The 22,273-nt window shown below is 40.9% G+C and overlaps 1 pseudogene across 1 annotated transcript; it reads left to right on the top strand.

The window, feature by feature from the left end:
* Positions 1 to 20,029: 20,029 nt before the first annotated feature.
* LOC104998245 lies at positions 20,030 to 21,448 on the top strand (annotated as a pseudogene). Its single transcript, XR_826430.1, has one exon. The product of XR_826430.1 is annotated as an elongation factor 1-gamma pseudogene (transcript).
* Positions 21,449 to 22,273: the final 825 nt, after the last annotated feature.

Genomic DNA, 22,273 nt, shown 5'->3' with positions numbered 1-22,273 from the left:
GATGTGAGAGTTGGACTATAAAGAAAGCTGAGCACCAAAGAATTGATGCTTTTGCACTGTGGTGTTGGAAAAGACTTTTGTGAGTCCCTTAGACCGCAAGGAAATCCAACCAGTACATCCTAAAGGAGATCAGTCCTGGGTGTTCATTGGAAGGACTGATGCTAAAGCTGAAACTCCAATACTTTGGCCACCTGATGCAAAGAACTGACTCATTGGAAAAGACCCTGATGCTCAGAAAGATGAAGGCAGGAGGAGAAGTGGACAACAGAGGATGAGATAGTTGGATGACTCAACAGACATGAGTTTGGGTAAACTCTGGGAGTTGGTGATGAACAGGGAGGCCTGACATGCTGCAGTCAATGGAGTCACAAAGAGTCGGACATGACTGAGCTACTGAACTGAACTGAACTGAGAGCTTTACAGTTTAAAAACTATTTTTTGGAGGATAGCCACTATTAGGAATGAAATGGTCAAAAAAACCTACTCTGAGCCATGGATGTTTAATAAATTTTGCAAAATAGTATGACATCCCTTTTTCCCCTGATGGGAGATAAATTATCAGGTTGGTCCCTAAACAAGATGCTATTTTTCTCGCTGAAAGACATAAGCTATGTAGACTTTCCAACCACTGAAGTGGGACAGCCAAAAAAAACAAGAAAATTAAGGGAAAGAATGCCATCCCCTGTTAAAAATCATAGTCAATATGCAGAACTTAATGGAAAAACCACATCTTCATCAAAACTAAAGATCTGAACTTTGGACTATAACATTAGCAGACTCTGAAAAATGTTGGCAAATAATATCCAATGAGGCAAAGAGCTATCATATTCCAACAAAATTAGAAAACAGAAAAGAATTGTTAGCACCTAGGAAAATATGCATCTTGATGAAAGTGAAAGAGGAGATTGAAAAGGCTGGCTTAAAACTCAACATTCAAAAAACTAAGATCATGGCATCTGGTTCTATCTCTTCATGGCAAACAGATGGGGAACAGTGAAAGCAGAGACAGGCTTTACTTTGGGTAGCTCCAAAATCACTGTCGATAGTAACTGTAGCCATGAAATTAAAAGATGCTTGTTCCTTGAAAGAAAAACTATGACCAACCTAGACAGCATATTAAAAAGCAGAGATATTACTTTGCTGACAAAGGTCCATCTAGTCAAAGCTATGGTTTTTCCAGTAGACACGTGGATGTGAGAGCTGGACCATAAGGATAGCTGAGTGCCAAGAATTGATGCTTTTGAACTATGGTGTAGCAGAAGACTCTTGAGAGTCTCTTGGACTGCAAGGAGATCCAACCAGTCCATCCTAAAGGAGATCAGTCCTGAATATTCATTGGAAGGACTGACGCTGAAGCTGAAGCTTCAATACTTTGACCACCTGATGCGAAGAACTGACTCTTTGGAAAAAACCCTGATGCTGGGAAAGATTGAAGGTGGGAGGAGAAGGGGACGACAGAGGATGAGATGGTTGGATGGCATCACCAACTCGATGGACATGAGTTTGAGCAAGCTCCAGCAGTTGGTGATGGACAGGGAAGCCTGGTCTGCTGCTGTCCATGGGGTTGCAAAGAGTCAGACATGACTGAGCTACTGAACTGAACTGAGGAAAAGATAAACCCAAACCAAAAGAGAAACACTTCCTAAATCTCAATAACTGAACTTTCTGTCCAGCTTTTTTGCTTTGTGAGTAAGAGCTAGAAAATTCCAAAACTCCAATTCACAGTAGGATAATGTATCTATGCATAATCTAATTGTGTCACATATGTAGTTCCCATTATACAGTATGGTTTTATTTTTTGGTGTTCCGAGACCAAGTCCAGTGTGTGTAGGGGGTGGAGGAATGGTATTGCTACACCAACAACAAGAATTTTCTGACACCAGCTAGGGATCCTACAATTCAACTCAATTCTGACACTGTCTATCCTGAGACAGTGTCAGATTTGAAAACTTAAGGGTTCAGTCCTACAAGAATGCCCCCTGTTCAAAACTTCAGATGTCAATCAGAAGCCCAGATTATTAACTGTGTTTCTGACTGACTGGCTATCAATCAGAGGTCCCTGTGACCTCCTCTTTGAGTTTGATGAATTTGTTAGAGTAGCTCATTGAACTCAGGAAACCCATTGACTCAGTATCACAAGTTTGTTGTAAAAGGATTTATAACTCTGGAACAACCGGATGGGAGAGAGGCATAGGGCGAGTATAGAGAAGGGGCAAGGAGATTCCATGCCCTCTCCAGTCTCACATAATCTCCCTGTTCACCAACCCGGAAGATCTCCAAACCCCCTGCTTTTGGTTTTTTGAATAGAGGCTTGTGATTGATTAACACATTGGTCATTGGTGATTGATTCAACCACCAGCCTTTCTGCCTCTCAGAGGTTGGGAGTGGGGCTGAAAGTTCCAATCATCTAATTGCATGGTTGGTTTTCCCATCGATCAGTCCCCACTCTTAGATGGGGTCCCAAAGTCACCTTACTAACACATAACAAAAGTCGCATTTATTGGTCCTCTCAGGAAATTCCAAGGATTTTAGGAGCTCTGTGCCAGAAAAGGGGATAAAAGTAAAATCTATATTTCTTATTATAAATCACAACATCATACTTTTCTTAGTCAAACTGCCCCTTTTATTATCTTCAGAGGGTTTTAAGTTAGAGAATTCATTCAACTATTTTTACAGATGAATGTACACTTTGGGAGATTCCTGACATTTAAGATTTGGTATCCTGAGTGGATAAAGAACCCTTAATGAAGTTTAATTCTCTCTGAATATTTTGCATTATCACAAATATAATCATATTTTATACTCACAAAATTCATGTGGAAATGATGGTACAGATATTATTAATTCTACTTTACAACAATGCTTTAAAGTTACTTTTTCAAGCTCATACAGTTTATAAGCCTCATAACCTATTTGATACTAGCTGTTATAAATCTAGAACTAATTCTTAATCTTAAACTCTCTGCTCTGAAACCCTAAAAGTTTCTCAGGTAAAAGCACTTCAAAAGCTCTTTATTCTTCCATTTAATTTGTTGTTGCTGTTGTTTTTATTGGAGTATAATTGCTTTACAATGTTGCATTAGTTTCTGCTATACAAGGAAGTGAATTAACTATATGTATACATATATCCCCTGCCTCCATTGTTCTCAAAGCCAAGCCAAATTTCAGTATTTTTATATTTTTGTTTTGAACTGCAACACTTAAATATTCTGATTTTTATTTTATTTCAGGTAATCGTTTGCATAAAATAAAACAAACCCATAGAACAATCAGTGGAATGTATACACTCATATGACAGAATTTACTGGCTTTCTCAGTTGACATATCAGAAAAGGCTTACATTAGGGAAATGATACCACATACCCACCAAAAGGGCTAAATTTTCAACGAATGAAAATTTCACATGTTGATAAAACATGGAGCACCTAGGCTGTTTAGAAAATCACTTTGAAAAAGTTGGCAGCATCTACCAAAGCTGAACAAAGTAATTCATTGCTTGCTGCATATCGAAAGGAATCACCTACATGCAAACACCAAAAGACACATACAAGAAATTACACAGGTTCATTCATGGTAACACCAACCTGAAAACAATCCAAATATTCAAGGGTGATCCACAAGCCAAATCCAACCTGTCATTCATTTGTTACATTATTGGAACACAGCCACAGCTATCATTTACACAGTCTATGACTGCTGTAATAATATAATATCAAAGATGAATAGTTGCAACAAAAACCATACAGCCCACACAGACTAAAATAATTAGTATCTTACCATTTACAGAAAAATTCTACTGACTCCTGATCTTCAGTATACTAGCCTAGAGATTTTTTCTTATTTAGTCATACAGTAGAATACTATACAGCAATTAAAACAAATGAACTAAAACTACATGAATCAATATCAATGAACCTAACACACACAGTCTTAAGTCAAAGAAGACAGAAGAAAATAATTATTACTCTATGATTCCATTTATGGAATTTTCAGAAAATAGCAAAACTTATCTTTGGTGACAATGGATACCTTTGGGAAAAGAAGGGTATTAGTAATTACAGGGGTCATGGTGGGACTTCTGGATGAGGGAAAAGTTCTGATATAAATGTTATTAGTAAGTCAATTAAGATATTATTTTATATTTTAGGCATTTTATCATACTTTTCCAGACTGGAAATCCCACAAGGGACAGAGCTAGGCCTCATTTACCATCTAAATAGAGTCCAAAGAAGAGGATGTTGGCTCCCGGGTATTTAATATTTTTATGCCTTTGGAAAAACTATCCCTGCAATAGGGAACGGTGACTCAAACAGCTTACATGAGGAAAAGAAAAAACCCTCAAACTATTTTAAATCAGCCTTTCTGTTCTAATTTTACACAAATCAAGCTTCTAATTAAATGTGACTTCCCTTGGAGTTTTTCCTATTAGAAAATAATTCTCTGATCATGATGATTCTAATTGCAAGCTACATTTCCCATTGTTTTTTAATTCATGCATTAGTTAATCCTCACAAAGTGGATTCACTTCAAAAGGGTTGCCCAAACTAGTTTCTGATTTTGTAGACAATGAATACATCCCTATGTAGACCCTTTGGGAGACGGCCAGTTGGCCTTTCCTGGTAACAGCTTGACCTCATTGCAGCTCATTCAATTTAAACTTTAACCCCTTGAATTGGTATTTTGTGGTTTGTTTCCTTATTGATTTAGTAATGAATAGTAAAATATTTTCTTGTTAATTATTGGTCAAAACAGTCATTATTTTCCTTTAACTGTTTGATTTTAAAAGATTTACTGCCTTAGTAATGTTATTAGGTATTGGATCCAAAAATGTCTACAGCAAAATACGTTTTCAATTTTATTATAAGATTGAAGTATAAAATTCCATTTCATGCATACTAATTCAGTTTACACAAAGCTTATGTGGAAAATAATCATTCAATATAATGATTAATGCTTATAATACATTGACTGAATATATTATTGAGCCTACTCATCCATTGTAATGTAACACAACAAGATATGGATGAGCCAGAAACTCATCTTTCATTGGCAGAATTTCTTCACAAGCAGAGGGTTTAGTGCCTTTTAGACGTCTCTCCTTTGATCACGTTTTATAACTCTGAGAAGTGTGCCACATCATGAAATGAAAAATATCAAAACTGAGAATGTGTCCATGCTGCCTTCCATCCCATCCCCTCATCACACACACACACACACACACACACACACACCCCATTGCCCCCGCCCTGACACACACACATACACACACACACACTCATTCATCCTTTCCCAGTCTATGACAGCCTTTACAAAAGTACTTCAGACAATCAACACTTACTTAAATTTGTGTGCATAGACTCCTTTCTCCCTGAATATTTAACTGAAACAGGCTGTGATCACAAATGCCAAAACTATGATATTCCTGGTTGCCTCCCAAGGCTGCCTGGGCTAAGTGGAGTGGGACATCATTCCTGCTGGATCATCATCTCTCAGTGCTCTTTTGCAAGAGGAGAATATTTGGAATGGGTGTTAAGGCAGAGATATTAATCTAAAATGGTAGTAGCAGTTCTTCCTCCTTTAAGGGAGCCAGTTAAAAGGATTCTGGCCAGAATTTTCTCAATAGCTTTCAGACATAGTAAAGAAATTAAGTTTGTATCTCCCAATAATTTTTCTTGAAGGAGTTCATTTCTCATGATCATTTTCTCCATCACACCTCACCTCCCCAACGACTGCCTGTTTTGAATGAGATATTGGAAAGCTAACCAGCAGAGCCTAAGAAGTGCATGAGCTCCCTCTCGTGGGTCTTAGAAGTCACTTCTGAAACTAGAAGCTCCAGCCACTCAAATTGAATGTAGGCAAATTTGATTAAGTCGTTGTCTCTAAGAGAAGGTCTAATATCTTGTCTCATCTTCACCAAATATCTCACCAAATGAACGATTCCCATTTCACCTATGCTTAGTTGTTCTAGGAATTTATCTTGACTCTCAAAATCAATCCTAGAAACACCATTGTAAGTAAAAAATTAAGCTTTAGAAACTTAGCTGTGATAATGCGTGCAAACTGTTTGCTTTATTAAATTTATATTTTACAAAGGACACTCATATAACACTATTTTGTTTGAACTGTGGGATGACTCTGAAAATGCAACATTACCATTCTCAGTTTCAGGTTTGAAATCAGCAGGGGTCAGCTGCTGCTGCTGCTGGGGCTAAGTCACTTCAGTCGTGTCTGACTCTGTGCGACCCCATAGACGGCAGCCCACTAGGCTCCCCTGTCCCTGGGATTCTCCAGGCAAGAACACTGGAGTGGGTTCCCATTTCCTTCTCCAATGCATGAAAGTGAAAAGTGAAAGTGAAGTCGCTCAGTTGTGTCTGACTCTTAGCGACCCCGTGGACCATAGCCCACCAGGCTCCTCCATCCATGGATTTTCCAGGCAAGAGTACTGGAGTGGGGTGCCATTGCCTTCTCTGTAGCAGGGGTCAAATATAAACCTAAATCTTTTGGCACCAAATCTAACATTCTTTCTATCCCACACAATCCTCACTCTTCCACATTTGCAATCTTGCCATTCCTCCTCTCAAAGCGAGATTCTTTCTCAAGTTTCAGAGTCTCAGATCACTGTTTCAATATCTCTTTCTTCAAAAATTTCATACCAGATATATGATTGAAAAATTAGAAAATCTAGATTGGAAGCCAGATGTTTCTAACTCTTAAAACATGCATCAGTTAATGCTAATACCTCTCTCCACAGTGACAATATCTTTGAACAAGAATTTAAGATAATTGTGGTATGTTTGGAAATGCATTTGAAGAAGATTGAGTATTTTGGAAATAGAGTTCCCTCAAGAATTCAAATCTTGAAGTTTCTACTTCTACATCCTTTTTTTGTATGATTATGCAGAAATAACTACTGAATTTGAGGGAGACAGATGGTGACAGCAGCCATGAAATTAAAAGATGCTTACTCCTTGGAAGAAAAGTTATGACCAACCTAGATAGCATATCGAAAAGCAGAAACATTACTTTGCCAACAAAGGTCCGTCTAGTCAAGGCTATGGTTTTTCCAGTGGTCATGTATGGATGTGAGAATTGGACTGTGAAGAAGGCTGAGCGCCGAAGAATTGATGCTTTTGAACTGTGGTGTTGGAGAAGACTCTTGAGAGTCCCTTGGACTGCAAGGAGATCCAACCAGTTCATTCTAAAGGAGATCAGTCCTGGGTGTTCTTTGGAAGGAATGATGCTGAAGCTGAAACTCCAGTACTTTGGCCACCTCATGCGAAGAGTTGACTCACGGGAAAAGACTGTGATGCTGGGAGAGATTGGGGGCAGGAGGAGAAGGGGACGACAGAGGATGAGATGGCTGGATGGCATCACTGACTCGATGGATGTGAGTTTGAGTGAACTCCGGGAGTTAGTGATGGACAGGAAGGCCTGGCGTGGTGCAATTCATGGGGTCGCAAAGAGTCGGACACGACTGAGCGACTGAACTGAACTGAACTGAAGTTGAAATATCATTTATTCAAGCAAAACCATTGACTGAATTGTAATCAAACGACAAATGATACCTGCTACTCACCATAAAGTTCATTACAAGTCACAGTACAGTGAGATAAGTGACACTGTACTTACTCCTTGTTCCCTCAGTCCAGTTCATATCTGCTCACAACCAGAAAGCACTGCTGAGTCTGACAACCAGCTCATTCATTTACTAATCGTATCCTTAATCTCTCTGAGACTTAGTTTCCTCATTTGTAAAATTAAGGTAATAATAGAACTTGCCTCATAGAACTGCTGCTGCTGCTGCTAAGTCACTTCAGTCGTGTCCGACTCTATGCGACCCCATAGACGGCAGCCCACCAGGCTCTGCCATCCATGGGATTTTCCAGGCAAGAGTACTGGAGTGGGTTGCCATTTCCCTCTCCAATGCATGAAAGTGAAAAGTGAAAGTAAAGTCGCTCAGTCATGTCCTACTCTTAGTGACCCCATGGACTGCTGCCTACCAGGCTCCTCCGTCCATGGGATTTTCCCATGGGCAAGAGTACTGGAGTGGGGTGCCATTGCCTTCTCCAGGAAGAACTAAATAACACAATGCATAAAAGTACCTAACATTGTCTGGCACAGATTAAGTAGGCAATAAATGTAACTCTGCTGTTAAGTCGCTTCAGTCGTGTCTGACTCTCTGCAACCCCATAGACGGCAGCCCACAAGGCTCCCCCATCCCTGGGATTCTCCAGGCAAGAATACTGGAGTGGGTTGCCATTGCCTTCTCCAAACTCTTACTATTAATATTATTAATCCAAGAGCTCTGTAAATGCCTTAATTCTTTTTGCGTTGGTCCCATTTCTGATGTCCAAATAGCTTGCATAGTTTTGATCTCTCTCCGAACACATCCGTTTGCCCTGGTCTCTAACCCTTTTTTCTTGATCTCTGCTGCCTTTTATTATGTACTTTCACCTTAAGTAGTGATGGCTCGGTAGCGCCCCACTGAAACTCCCTGCCAAGCTAGCTTCCATGCCTTTATCACTGGCCCTGCTGCATCCTCACTACAAATGGATAACCTTATGCTGCTGCCATTAGGTCCTATATGAAACCAGAACAAGGATATGCACACCAACTTGAATTCTAAGTCTCCACTTAATGAACAGTCCTTTGTAGTACTGCTCAAACACTGACCAACAAATATACAGCTCAACAGAAACCCAACAACACAAGATGTCGTGTAGCCATTCACAGAATCATTCATTCATTCTCAAAGTACAGCTGAAGATCCAAAAAGCTACTGCAAACAGACTGCTGATCACCCCTATTCTCTTCCTCTTTATCTCCACACTTGAGGCTCAGAACAGCACACACAGGGAACTTCTCTGGTGGTCAGGTGGTTAAGACTCCACACTTCCAATTCAGGGTGCACAGGTTTGATCTTTGGTTGGGGAACTAGGATCCCACATGCCAAGTGGCCTGGCCAAAAAATAAATAAATAAATTATTAAAATAAAAAAAAAGAAACCCAGCACAAACAGATACTGAAGTGAATGCCTAGCCCTCAGATACACACAGGGGAAATTCAAAGATATAAGAGGATGCTGTGGACTTGTCTGATACAGAAGAAAAGATCAAACCCTAGGAAAAGGGGGAACAGAGGCAGAAACTTTAGAAACATCAAAATAATAGCTAAGACGCAAGAAAATGGGAGTGGGTGCCAAGAGAAATGAAGAGCCTGCATTTCTGCATAACAAACATCCACATTAAGGATCATCCAAATCTTTGCAGTGAAGCCATATATACTTTCTAATGAATAAGAAATAATTTGCTAGATCAAAGCAAGCAATAACTACTTTCTCATGTTAGTAGCTCCATTCCATCTGGTTTTGATTTAATCACCAGTAATGCTGAATAAACAGATGCTTGGACAGGATCTCCAAGAGATGTTTCTGCACCTACATTCATTGCAGAATTATTCAGAGCAGCCAACAGGTGGAAGTAACCCAAATGTCCATTGTCTTTACAGAGTCTCAACTGATATTTTCTAACTCTTTTTTGGGACAATCTCCACATTTGGATTAATAACCTCATCAGTCAGTTCAGTTCAGTTCAGTCACTCAGTCGTGTCCGACTCTTTGAGACCCCATGAACTGCACCACGCCAGGCCTTCCTGTCCATCACTAACTCCCGGAGTTCACTCAAACTCACATCCATCGAGTCAGTGATGCCATCCAGCCATCTCATCCTCTGTCGTCCCCTTCTCCTCCTGCCCCCAATCTCTCCCAGCATCACAGTCTTTTCCAGTAAGTCAACTCTTCGCATGAGGTGGCCAAAGTACTGGAGTTTCAGCTTCAGCATCATTCCTTCCAAAGAACACCCAGGACTAATCTCCTTTAGAATGGACTGGTTGGATCTCCTTGCAGTCCAAGGGACTCTCAATAGTCTTCTCCAACACCACAGTTCAAAAGCATCAATTCTTCAGCGCTCAGCTTTCTTCACAGTCCAACTCTCACATGCATACATGACCACTGGAAAAACCATAGCCTTGACTAGACGGAGCTTTGTCAGCAAAGTAATGTCTGTGCTTTTGAATATGCTATCTAGGTTGGTCATAACTTTTCTTCCAAGGAGTAAGCGTCTTTTAATTTCATGGCTGGAATCACCATCTGCAGTGATTTTGGAGCCCAAAAAGATAAAGTCTGACACTGTTTCCACTGTTTCCCCATCTATTTCCCATGAAGTGATGGGACCAGATGCCATGATCTTCATTTTCTGAATGTTGAGCTTTAAGCAAACTTTTTCACTCTCCACTTTCACTTTCATCAAGAGGCTTTTTAGTTCCTCTTCACTTTCTGCCATAAGGGTGGTGTCATCTGCATATCTGAGGTTATTGATATTTCTCCTGGCAATCTTGATTCCAGCTTGTGCTTCTTCCAGCCCAGTGTTTCTCATGATGTACTCTGCATATAAGTTAAATAAGCAGGGTGACAATATACAGCCTTGACGTACTCCTTTTCCTATTTGGAACCAGTCTGTTGGTCCATGTCCAGTTCTAACTGTTGCTTCCTGACCTGCATACAGGTTTCTCAAGAGGCAGGTCAGGTGGTCTGGTATTCCCATGTCTTTCAGAATTTTCCACAGTTTATTGTGATCCACACAGTCAAAGGCTTTGGCATAGTCAATAAAGCAGAAATAGATGTTTTTCTGGAACTCTCTTGCTTTTTTGATGATCCAGCAGATGTTGGCAATTTGATCTCTGGTTCCTCTGCCTGTTCTAAAACCAGCTTGAACATTGGAAGTTCACGGTTCATATATTGCCGAATCCTGGCTTGGAGAATTTTGAGCATTACTTTACTAGCGTGTGACATGAGTGCAGTTGTGCGGTAGTTTGAGTGTTCTTTGCCATTAGCACATGGCATCTTCATAAATTCTTCATAAATTACAGCTAAGTAGGTGAACTCTTCAAAGCACTTTACAAACAATACCTTCTTCATTTCTCAATGAAATATTTCCTCAGTATACCTATGAGAAAGATACTATCATTATTAACCCTAATTTGTGAATGATGAAATTAAGATTTAGAGAGATTAAATAGCTTGCCAAAAGTTACACAGTAACTAGAACAAAGATTTCACACAGTCCATGCTTACTCACTTACTTTCCATGCACCCAATATTCAAAGCCCTGGGGAAACCCAGATTAACTCATTATTCATTTTACCGAAACAATATTATAATCTCCTCAGGATATTTAAAATGCCCTGAAGCCTTCATTCATTTGTTCATTCACTCATTCATTACTTTATTCATTCCATAAGCATTATTCCAGGAACTGGGAATGCAGCTATTTACATACAAAGCCCTTACTTTCATGGAATTTATAGTCTAGCCCATGTTCAAGGGGCTTTAAAATCTGCATTCACAAAAAGACTTTTCACAGAGAGGGGCAGAATGTTCTCTGTTTCCACACTAGGGACAGAGAGGCAGTGTAAGACAGAAAGTCCATAAGCTTTACTGTGGAAAAAAGCAACCATTTCTTGTAAAGAACAACATTTCCACTACTTGGATTAAGGTTTATAGACCCAAATTAACTAAGTTGCATGAATTTTCACAAATATTCTCAAGTATGTCCTATGATATAGAGTTAGTCGTGTGTGTGAGAGAGAGAGAGAGAGAGAGAGTGTGTGTGTGTGTGTGTGTGTGGTTGTGCTCAGTGGCTCAGTCGTATCTGACTCCTTGCAAACCCATGGACTGTAGCCCCCCCAGGCTCCTCTGTCCATGGAATTTTCCAGGCAAGAATACTGGAGCAGGTTGCCATTTCCTACTCCAGGGGCCCTTCCCAACCCCAGGACCAAACCCCTGTCTCTTCCTCTCCTGCGCTGGCACGCAGATTCTTTACCTCTCATCAGCTGGGATGCAACTGTGATTAAAACCTGAAACATCACTATCCTAGGAGTATGGCCAGGGTTTTTTCTCCTAAATGCTTATCTTTTCATTAACCCAGTCATAAGCTCAAAGGTCCTTTATACATAGCAAACAGACTTTCACAAAACATATCATTATTAGAAACAAATAATCTCCATTATTGACAAATGGAGATTTATTTTCTCCTTACAACAGATTTTTTTCTAAATTATAGTCTCCAAGTGGCAAAAAATGAAGCAGTACTGCTGGTAAGTTCACAAGACTTAAGCCTATAGAATCTCCAACTGGGCAACTTTCATGCCCCATTTAATGTACAGATTCAAAAATCCTGGTATACCCTCATTTTACTTGATAAGGGCTGATTAGCTTTGCAATTAAGCTATATAGTTTTGGGGCATAGCTCTGAAAGAATACCCATCTACTTACTGCTACTTAAAAAGTCTTACTTTCAGTATAATAGCCTTTTCCGTTAGTTTCAATTGGATAGAGCAGACAATATCTCATGGCACCATTTAACACAAGCGCAGTATATGAGTACACCAAGGAACAAGCAACTCTCTCAGTTTGCAGTTAATGAATCAAAGTTTAGGACGACAAATTGGCTCGCTGAAGCAAAATAGTTAATTAACTTTTAGTCAGAAATATTCATCCTGCTTTCCTGGCATAAACAAGTCTCATAAACTCTGTTTACTTACTCAAGTGTTTTTCTTCTCTCCTCCATCCCTAGGCATCATTCAGAGCTCTTTAATATATCATGTCAGAGTAGCTTCATAATTTTAATCCAATTTTTTATGTTTTCAGCCTCCAAGACAAAAAAAATTACATCGCTTCATCATTAATGTAAGTTCTGTAAACACCGGACTATCAAATAGAAAAAGAAAGAAAGAAAAGCCTCCAATGTTTAATTCTGTAGCCTCTATGACTTTGAATGTTAATGGAATCAGACTTCGTGTTTCTTAAAGTAAACACATTAATTCTAAATGTTCTGTTAGCTCAGGCTGTTTAGCCTGTCAGGTAAGGCCGCAGATTAATGTGATAGCAGTAGCTGGTGTGTCCAATTAGCAAAGAGGTTTAATGGCAGCTACTCCAGACTCTCTTGCCTCTGGTATTTTACAGAGGCACCATTTCCTTAAAACAACATTTTACATATTAGCTAATAAGAGAACTATGTCAACAGCTTTGATGAATATGCATCTGAACAGTCGTTACATTATATACTCTCCAGCCACTCTTCCAAAGTCACCTTTCGCTAATTTCCACCCCCCCTCACCGCTAATTATTATGTTTCTTCTAGAGAGAAGGGTGTCTATTTGTTATCTTCTGTCATTGGCCTGTGTTTTCTAAAGAAAGACTGTCTGCTACAGTGAATGCTTGCATTTAACAGCTACCAACACTAACTGCAGTTTGCATTTTGTTCTTTGCAATGTTGCCACGAAGTTTACTTTTTTTTCTAGCTCTGCACCAGATTTCTTAAAGCTCAAGTCATCATCATTTTATGAGATGATTTTTCCAAAAGCAAATTACAGGTTGATGAATTAAGTAAGTGTTGGTCAAGAAATGGTGCTTATTTTTGGAAGTGACTCATTTGTGTACGAAAAGGCAGGTTAATGTCTTTCTCTGTATATTTAGGAATAGACATAGCATACTAGAGAAGGCAATCTTCAACTGGAAAATAAATTAGTTTCAAAAAGTTTACTCTAGGTTGACATATTTTCCCATAGGTAAGTTAAACATATTTTAATTTATGTATGTATTTAACTTAGGTAAGTTCAACTTATTTTTCCATGATACCAATCCTAAACAAGATTGATATTGTTTAATTCAGCAAACCTGTGTTGGAACTCCTACAAGGCATCAGGTGCGGTTCTAAGGGCCAGAAGTAAGGGCCAGGAGATGAATAAGATAGATTGCTGTCCTCAAGGATTTGCAAGGTAACAAGACAGAATTTATTTTTATGGTAAACTCATTCAAAGCTTTTCCTTGAAAAGACTCTCCTTGGAGAGTCTTGGGAGAGCAAAGACTCTCCCAAGTATAATTCCAAAGAGTATAATAAGTGCATAGAGTGTTAGTGAAGGAAAAAGGGTACTAACCCAAGAAGGGGAAGGGTGATGAGGGTATGAGTGAATAGGTAGGTTTCCTAGGTAAGGTTTGAAAACTACTATATTAGGGCAAGTTTTCAGGCAGTAACACAGGAGGAGGGGCTGCTGCTTTTTCATGGAGTGAATTGTGTAAGCAAATACTTGGGATGATTGTAGTAGATCTCCCAGCTGCTCTGAGGATGGGTTGTTAAGAGCTCCAAGTTGCATTCTTCTGAGAATTGTTCTCAACCTATGGGAAAGAACTTGCCTGGAAATGCCTAAGTTACTCCCCTTTCCAAAAGTGGCCCAATACCAATAATACACTGATATGGCCAGTCCCCTTACCTCAGGGTAGGAAAGCTTTATGGTATAATTCATGCTCCAAAAGCTCCCATAGGATCAGGTGAACCCACATCTTGGCCTGTCCTGTTGTGCCTCCCTTGTTCCATTTCAGGTTTCTCCTGAAGGCAGTTCCTCAGTAAATACTGGCACAAGAATCTGCATCTCAGGCTGTTTCCAGGGAACCAAACCCAAGACAGTGGTATACAGCATAGGAATGCTTGGAGAACTTCAAAGGGTTGCATTGATGGAGCATAAAAGTGTAAGTTCTGACTGTTAAGACTGGGAGGAGCCAGTTTATAGACTGGGCAACAAGGTTCTTTGGGCAATAATTCCCAAAAGTATCAAAATTCACAGAAGCATTCATTGAACTTCAATACATACCAAGTACTGATGTGAGTAGAGGGAGGGAAATCACTCAAATACCACCTTGGATGGCAAGGAAAGTATCTTCCCTGTTTACAATAAATAATAATTCACATCCCATCTCTCACCAGTCACCAAAAATAAGGAGACACCTAGATCCAAGCCACAGAGGTCAGGGGCTGTGTGATCATTTGTAGAGACCTATTCTTGGTGATATGGAAGGGAGAGATGGACTGACAAAGTGAAGAGCTGGTGTAACCCTCTAAGCAATGCAAAATTGTAAGGGATTAGACACTGGGTTGAGGATGGCAACCAAAGGAATGAGATTCAAAACGGGCCAATCATGGGCTTCCATTTTCCTTCTGTGTCTTCTCTAGATTCTTCTTGCCTTGACTTTGGGAGCTCCTGCTAGAGCAAACTACTAGGGCCACATTTCCAAACTATCTGGGGGACTTTAATAGTTCAACACATTCTTTCCTTCTAAGAACCTCTGCTTTGCCTTCTACTCTGCCAGTGATTGCTCCTGACCAGGATATCTTTCTCATCTCTTCCAGTGCAATCTGAGAATCAGGTCAACACTCCAAGCTTCTCCCCTTCTCCAGTCACTCAAATAAGCACACATACCTTTAAAGCATGCTCTAAGGGTTTTTTCCTTCCTGTCAGAACAGTAAAAAACAGGGCAGGCAGATGCACTAGATTATTATTTTGACATTTTGATTGTGTGTCTTCCCCAGCATCCATTTCCTCTGACTATAGCAACCATCCTCAGTTTCTTTTTAACGGTGCTCAATGCCTTCCCTCTCAATTCATTTATCCTGAAAGGGTCCATTACTATTTCCACCAAACAAGGGGGCTCTATTCTGAAAACACGAAGGGATGGAGACTCTGTAGCTACCGTGCCCCACAAACAGACAGAATGAACTTCCAGAAAATATACAAGAACACTGCAGATGAAGGAAAACTGCTTGGTCCCTGAATTCAGCCATGTCTGAAGCCACATCGACCCTCAGTTTTTCAGCATTGTGAAATATTAAATTCTCTTTTTCCCTTTAAGCCTCTTCGAAACAATTTTCTTAGCCCTTTCAACAGAGAGTCCTAACTGATCTAAGATGTCTTCCATTTTTCAGATAGTATATATGACTATATATAAAGCTAATCTTCCTTTGGCTTCACTTACTGAAGGACCTTTAAATGTCTTCCTCTTCCTTCGTTCATTTATACACAGTATCCCAAACATGTGTTCCAAGTAAAATTAGATTGGGTTGTTGCACCATACAAAATGTAAAAGGAAGGAGATGCTCCATGGTCACATAAATGTGGAAATTACTTCCTTCTGCAAAGTTAGATGAGTTCTTTACTGAAGGACTTCTGAGAGTCTTTAGCCTATGACTTATGTGCTAAATCTGCAAGTGTATGCATGTGTGCTAAGTCACTTTGCTGTGCTGTGCTGTCGCTTAATCATGGCCAACTCTTTACGACCCCATGGACTGCAGCCCACCAGGCTTCTCTGATGGAGATTCTCCAGGCAAGAATACTGGAATGGGTTGCCATGCCTTCCCCCAGGGAATCTTCCCAACCCAGGGATCGAGCCCATGTGTCTTTTGTCTTCTGAACTGGCAGGCAGGTTCTTTACCACTAGCGCCACCTGGGAAGCCCCAAATCCCCAAGTGAGGGTCTGTCTCATTCCCCTCATATGAGTGACTGGAGTAATGCTGTTTTCATGGAGCAACTGTGGGGCAAGATTACATGAAATACATTTCAGAAAATGGGTACCCAGTTGAAATTCCAAGCTTTTTTCTATTCCAAACTGCTTAGCATTAAGGGGTCCTTTACCTCCCATCTGGGCTTTTGATCATTCCATCTGGTGTGCTCCCAAAGGGCTCTACCCAAAAATAAGGTTGGAGGACTGGGTAAAAGGGAATTATAAGCAAAGGAGAGGGATAAATCAGGGTGCTCCATGCCACCCCAATTTGGAAGAAATTTTCATTACCCTTGGGCAGACTGTAGGTCTCCAATGTAATATGGTCATTTTTATCGTCACTGCTTCATGCGGTGTACATTTGTTGAACTTAAGAATGTATCCATGAAAACTTCTAAAACACACACACAAACAAAAAACAGAACCCAAATCCTCTGCCCAGAATACAAAAACTACTAGTTAATTACCTTGAATACATCTGAGCAGAACAGATTTTAGAAAGGCACTTATAAGGTTTTGGCTGTACTTTCTAAAATGTTTTTGATGGGCTTTTCATGTTTTAAAAGTCTGACAGCTGCTCCTGAAAATGAAATACTGTTTGTCAGCAAGCTACAGTTAACTCATTTCAATAAATAGGTAATTTGTTCCCTTAGAAAACAATTGAAAGCATTCAATGACATTTGAGCGGAAAGAAAAACTGAGTAATTTTTAGATGGGGGAGGAACAAATTTTTCATGCCATTTCACCCCAAGCTCTCTGAAAGTAAGAGAGGGATTGGACACGTGATGGCGGACTATTCTGGTATCTCCAGTGAAAAGGATCAAAATGTAAATGATTTTCTTTTACAGCCTGACTTAGTGAAAAGAGGCCACAATATGAAAACCTGACTCCTCTGTGTGGCCTTTTGCGTTCACTTTAAAGAGACACGGCATCTAAAGCATTTCTCTGAACCTTACTCTTCCGTGCTTTAAGAGACATTCTAACTGTGGATAACGTGGAAATCATACATTTTCTTCCAAGAGCTTCTCAGTCAAGATAATGCCTCCTCTAACACTCCTCTGATGCAGCCAGCAGTTTACTGGACCAGATCAGAGATTTTTCTAGTTTTCTCCAGCCTTTGGTACTCCCAGTTGCGTGTGTATCCACTCCACAGTTAGACACACACACACACAATCTACATCTGGTCAGGAAAACAGAAACCACGGAGACATTTCAAAACACAAAGGACTTGGGAGTTCCCTGGCTGTCCAGTGGTTGGGACTCTGAGCTCTCACAATGTTAGCCCAGGTTCAATCCCTGATGGGAAAACTAAGATCCCACAAGCCACACAGTGTGGCCAAATAATATACATACACATACACACACACACAAAGGGCTTAATATAGGAAATTGGTACAACAGGTGTTGGATGACTAAAATAGAAAGAAGGGAGCTGTGAGGTAGACTAGGCAAGAAGCAGTTACTACCCTAAGACTGAAAGAAGATAAGGCAGAGAGGAGTTTACAAGGACCTATGGCATGAACCAGGAGCCTTAGGAATTGGTGCTCAGCCCTCAAAGGACAGGGCACATAATTGGCCATGGCTGGTACCCCAAGAGTGTATGAAGACACTGTTCTTAGGGTGCTAAAAGTAATTAGAGGTTGGAACCAACTTTCGCTGCTAGGGCCTCCTACTATGTTGTCATTGTTTTTGTTTAGTTGCTAAATTACATCTTTTACGACACCATGAACCATAACCCACCAGGCTCCTCTGTCCATGGGATTTCCCAGGCAAGTATACTGGAGTGGGTTACTGGAGTGGGTTGCCATTTCCTTCTCCAAGGGAATCTCCCTGGATCAGAGATTGAGCCTATCTCCTGCATGGGCAGGTGGATTTTTTTTACCACTGAGCCGCTAGGGAAGCCCACTTCACACTGTAGAAATAGGTAAAACAGGAGAGAAGTCCTCTCCCTCCTCCTTACGCTTTCCAGTCTCTCCCTAGTGCCCCTATTGGCAGATCCTAAAAGACAACAGGGACTTCCCTGGTGACTCAGTGGTAAAGAATATGCCTGGCCAATGCAGGAGATGCAGATTTGATCCTTAGCTTGGGAAGATCCCTTGGAGAAGGAAATGGCAACCCACTACAGTATTCTTGCCTGGAAAATTCCATATGGACAAAGGAGCCTGGCAGGCTACAGTCCACAGGGTCAGAAAAGAGTTTGACACAACTTAACAACTAAATAAAAAGAGAACAACCTTGGCAAAGAAGTTTTAGGAGAGTTGACTTGGAGCTGAGGGAAAATAGGTAAATGACAAATTCTCCTAAGGGAAAGATGACTGACTTTGGGCAAGTTGCATAAACTCACTGGCATTAATTTCCTCTTCTGGGATAGTTACATTTACCTTGGATGGTAGTGTCATGTATACAAATAGATAATCTAAATAAAGGGCTTAGTATAATGTCTGTACCATAATAGATTCCCAATAAATAAAAATTGACTTCCTCCTTTTCCTCCCTATTCCTCATCTTTCCTAGTGGAATAAAAGGCTTTCTATCTTGTGACTGGACTCTTGGGCATCAGTAAACACCTGTAAGCTCACTGGCAGGGCAATATTTCCTCTAAGTTGGAGAGGTTTTATCAGCCTAGCAAGATTCTCAAGAGTTTCAAGGAAAAGACACGCAAATTGCTTCCAATTCATTGCTTACAATGAATTCATTGTAAGAATACATGGGAAATAGAAAGGGAGGTCTTAGAAGAGCAGCTTCCTGCTCAGGAATGTGTGGCAAACTTCATAAGACACCAGGAAAATCTGCCTAACTTTGCTAGGGATAAGAATTTTTGCCTGTGTGACCTGACTGTTTCTTCACTTAACATCTGTGTTTCCCCCAAATTGTGAATTTAAATGAGGTCTTTTGCCCCTCTAGGTATGAAGTGTTGCTACTGAGCAGAGTTCACAGCAAGTCTTCTCAAAGAGTATTGACCTCTGAAACTCAGCCTACATGCGACTGATTCCAGATCATATAGCTTCCCCTATATAATCATTGAGATAAGGTAGCAAGGTTCAGCTTGATCTCTGAAAGGCCCTCTCCTAATTCATCCACCACAATGCAAAAAACTAAGTATTTTCCCCACAAACTAGACCTTACTGGCTCTTTCTGTCCTAACATAAAGAAATAGTTTCTACTCTGTTCTTATAACTATCCTGTTCCAGAACTATTTCTCATTGAGCAAAGTTTCATGAAGCACCATGAGAAGCAGTGTATAAGAGTCCACCAAGATAAGTGGATATCTAGGAAATAAAATAATTTGTCTTTCAACCACATCATGACATGGATCTCAGAATCGGGGAACAAAGCAAAAGAGAAGGAAATAATGCCTAGATCGCTAAACTGAAGGATTAAACGACTGTGGTATTAACAGAAATAGAGAAAACAGTGATTGGGTTTGCTTGTGATGAATGAGTTGTAGAAAACTTGAAGAGGGTACTTGTGGAGTGTCCAAATACACTTTTAAGCATGATATAGAGAAGCTTTGAAAAATCAGAGAGTGAATCCTGTCTTGTTTTGTTTTATTTTTAGTGCAATGATTTCTAAGCTTTCTGGTATCGTATGTCACTTTGAACATCTAATTACAGCCAAATATACTCAGTAAAAAAGCAAAGAAAGCTTTCTCTGCGGAATCACCATGGCGGCTGGGACCCTGTACACATATCCTGAAAACTGGAGGGCCTTCAAGGCCCTCATTGCCGCTCAGTACAGCGGGGCTCAGGTCCGCGTGCTCTCCGCACCACCCCACTTCCATTTTGGCCAAACCAACCGCACCCCCGAATTTCTCCGTAAATTTCCTGCTGGCAAGGTTCCAGCCTTTGAGGGTGACGATGGATTCTGTGTGTTCGAGAGCAATGCCATTGCCTACTATGTGAGCAACGAGGAGCTGCGGGGAAGTACTCCCGAGGCAGCAGCGCAGGTGGTGCAGTGGGTGAGCTTTGCTGATAGTGACATAGTGCCACCGGCCAGCACCTGGGTGTTCCCTACCTTGGGCATGATGCACCACAACAAGCAGGCCACAGAGAATGCAAAGGAGATGAGGCGAATTCTGGGGCTGCTGGATGCTCACTTGAAGACGAGAACTTTTCTGGTGGGCGAACGCGTGACGCTGGCTGACATCACAGTTGTCTGCACCCTGTTGTAGCTTTACAAACAGGTTCTGGAGCCTTCTTTTCGCCAGGCCTTCCCTAATACCAACCACTGGTTCCTCACCTGCATTAACCAGCCCCAGTTCCGGGCTGTCTTGGGAGAGGTGAAACTCTGTGAGAAAATGGCCCAGTTTGATGCTAAAAAGTTTGCAGAGAGCCAGCCTAAAAAGGACACCCCACGGAAGGAGAAAGGTTCTCGAGAAGAGAAGCCGAAGCCCCAGGTGGAGCGGAAGGAGGGCAAAGAGGAGAAGAAGGCGGCTGCCCCCTCTCCTGAGGAGGAGCTGGATGAATGTGAGCAGGCGCTGGCTGCCGAGCCGAAGGCCAAGGATCCCTTTGCCCATCTGCCCAAGAGTACCTTTGTGTTGGATGAATTTAAGCGCAAGTACTCCAACGAGGATACGCTCTCCGTGGCGCTGCCGTACTTTTGGGATCACTTTGATAAGGATGGCTGGTCCCTGTGGTACTCTGAGTATCGCTTCCCTGAAGAGCTCACCCAGACCTTCATGAGTTGCAACCTCATCACTGGAATGTTCCAGCGATTGGACAAACTGAGGCAGAATGCCTTTGCCAGTGTCATTCTCTTTGGAACCAACAATAGCCGCTCCATTTCTGGGGTCTGGGTCTTTCGAGGCCAGGAGCTTGCTTTTCTGCTGAGTCCAGATTGGCAGGTGGACTAGGAGTCATACACATGGCGGAAACTGGATCCCGGCAGCGAGGAGACCCAGACGCTGGTTCGAGAATACTTTTGCTGGGAAGGGGCCTTCCAGCATGTGGGCAAAGCCTTCAATCAGGGCAAGATCTTCAAATGAACACCTCTTGCCATCGCCCAGCCGCCTGCACCTGCCCTTCGGGGAGAATGGGGGTCATTAAAGGAAACTGAACATTGGAAAAAAAAAAAAAGGCAAAGAAAATGTCCAGATGTATATATAGCTAAATAGTATGTAAACTTTTAGAAGATCTTCAGAACTTGCAGATTAAGTTCCACCATCTCACCCATGTAATGAAAAATTATACAAAATATAAAAATCGAAAGCCCTGAATCTGTACTGTGTTAGAACTTAACATCTTTTGTAAATCACCTTCTTCACCCCCAAACAAGCTAAAATTCAATCTGTGCCAAATAGCTTCTTTCCTGGCAAAGCTTTTGATAGATAATGAGAAACAAAGCAGGGCAATTCAATGATAAGAGCTTCTAAATATTGCCAGCAAGAAAATAACCCAAGGTGTTCATTTTCTCAATTACTGCAAAGTTCCTTTACTTGTCGGATGGCCGAGTGCTCCTGACCAAACCTTGGGGCTAACTGTGCACATCCTGGCTTATCTGGTGCTCCCTAAGCCCAGAGCCAGCAGCTAGCAATATATTTCACAGATTGATGTACAATCATAAATTTACAGGCTTGATGGTCCAATGAGGCTCCCTGCTATGTGAGATAATGAATAGGAAATTGTCAGAATAATTAGCCAAGTCAGACTTTGCAAATCTACCTGTGTATTGAAAGTAAAGAAACAAATAAAAATGCCCATCCTTTGACAGAATTAGAGATTGAAAGGTGAGATGTGAAAAAAAAAATGACATGGTCAAAATACTGCTTTTTGCCATTTTTGCTGAATTTAACTTCCTACCTATACAGAATCCAGTGTGTACCTCTCTCAGATCCTCCTACAAAGTACCAGGATTTATTCCTATTATTCCAGCCACTGGAAGTACTGC

This window comes from Bison bison, unplaced genomic scaffold (assembly GCF_000754665.1).
Source record: "Bison bison bison isolate TAMUID 2011002044 unplaced genomic scaffold, Bison_UMD1.0 scf7180017864326, whole genome shotgun sequence".
Classification (NCBI taxonomy): Eukaryota; Metazoa; Chordata; class Mammalia; order Artiodactyla; family Bovidae; genus Bison; species Bison bison.
This window is presented reverse-complemented; position numbering and strand designations above follow the sequence as displayed.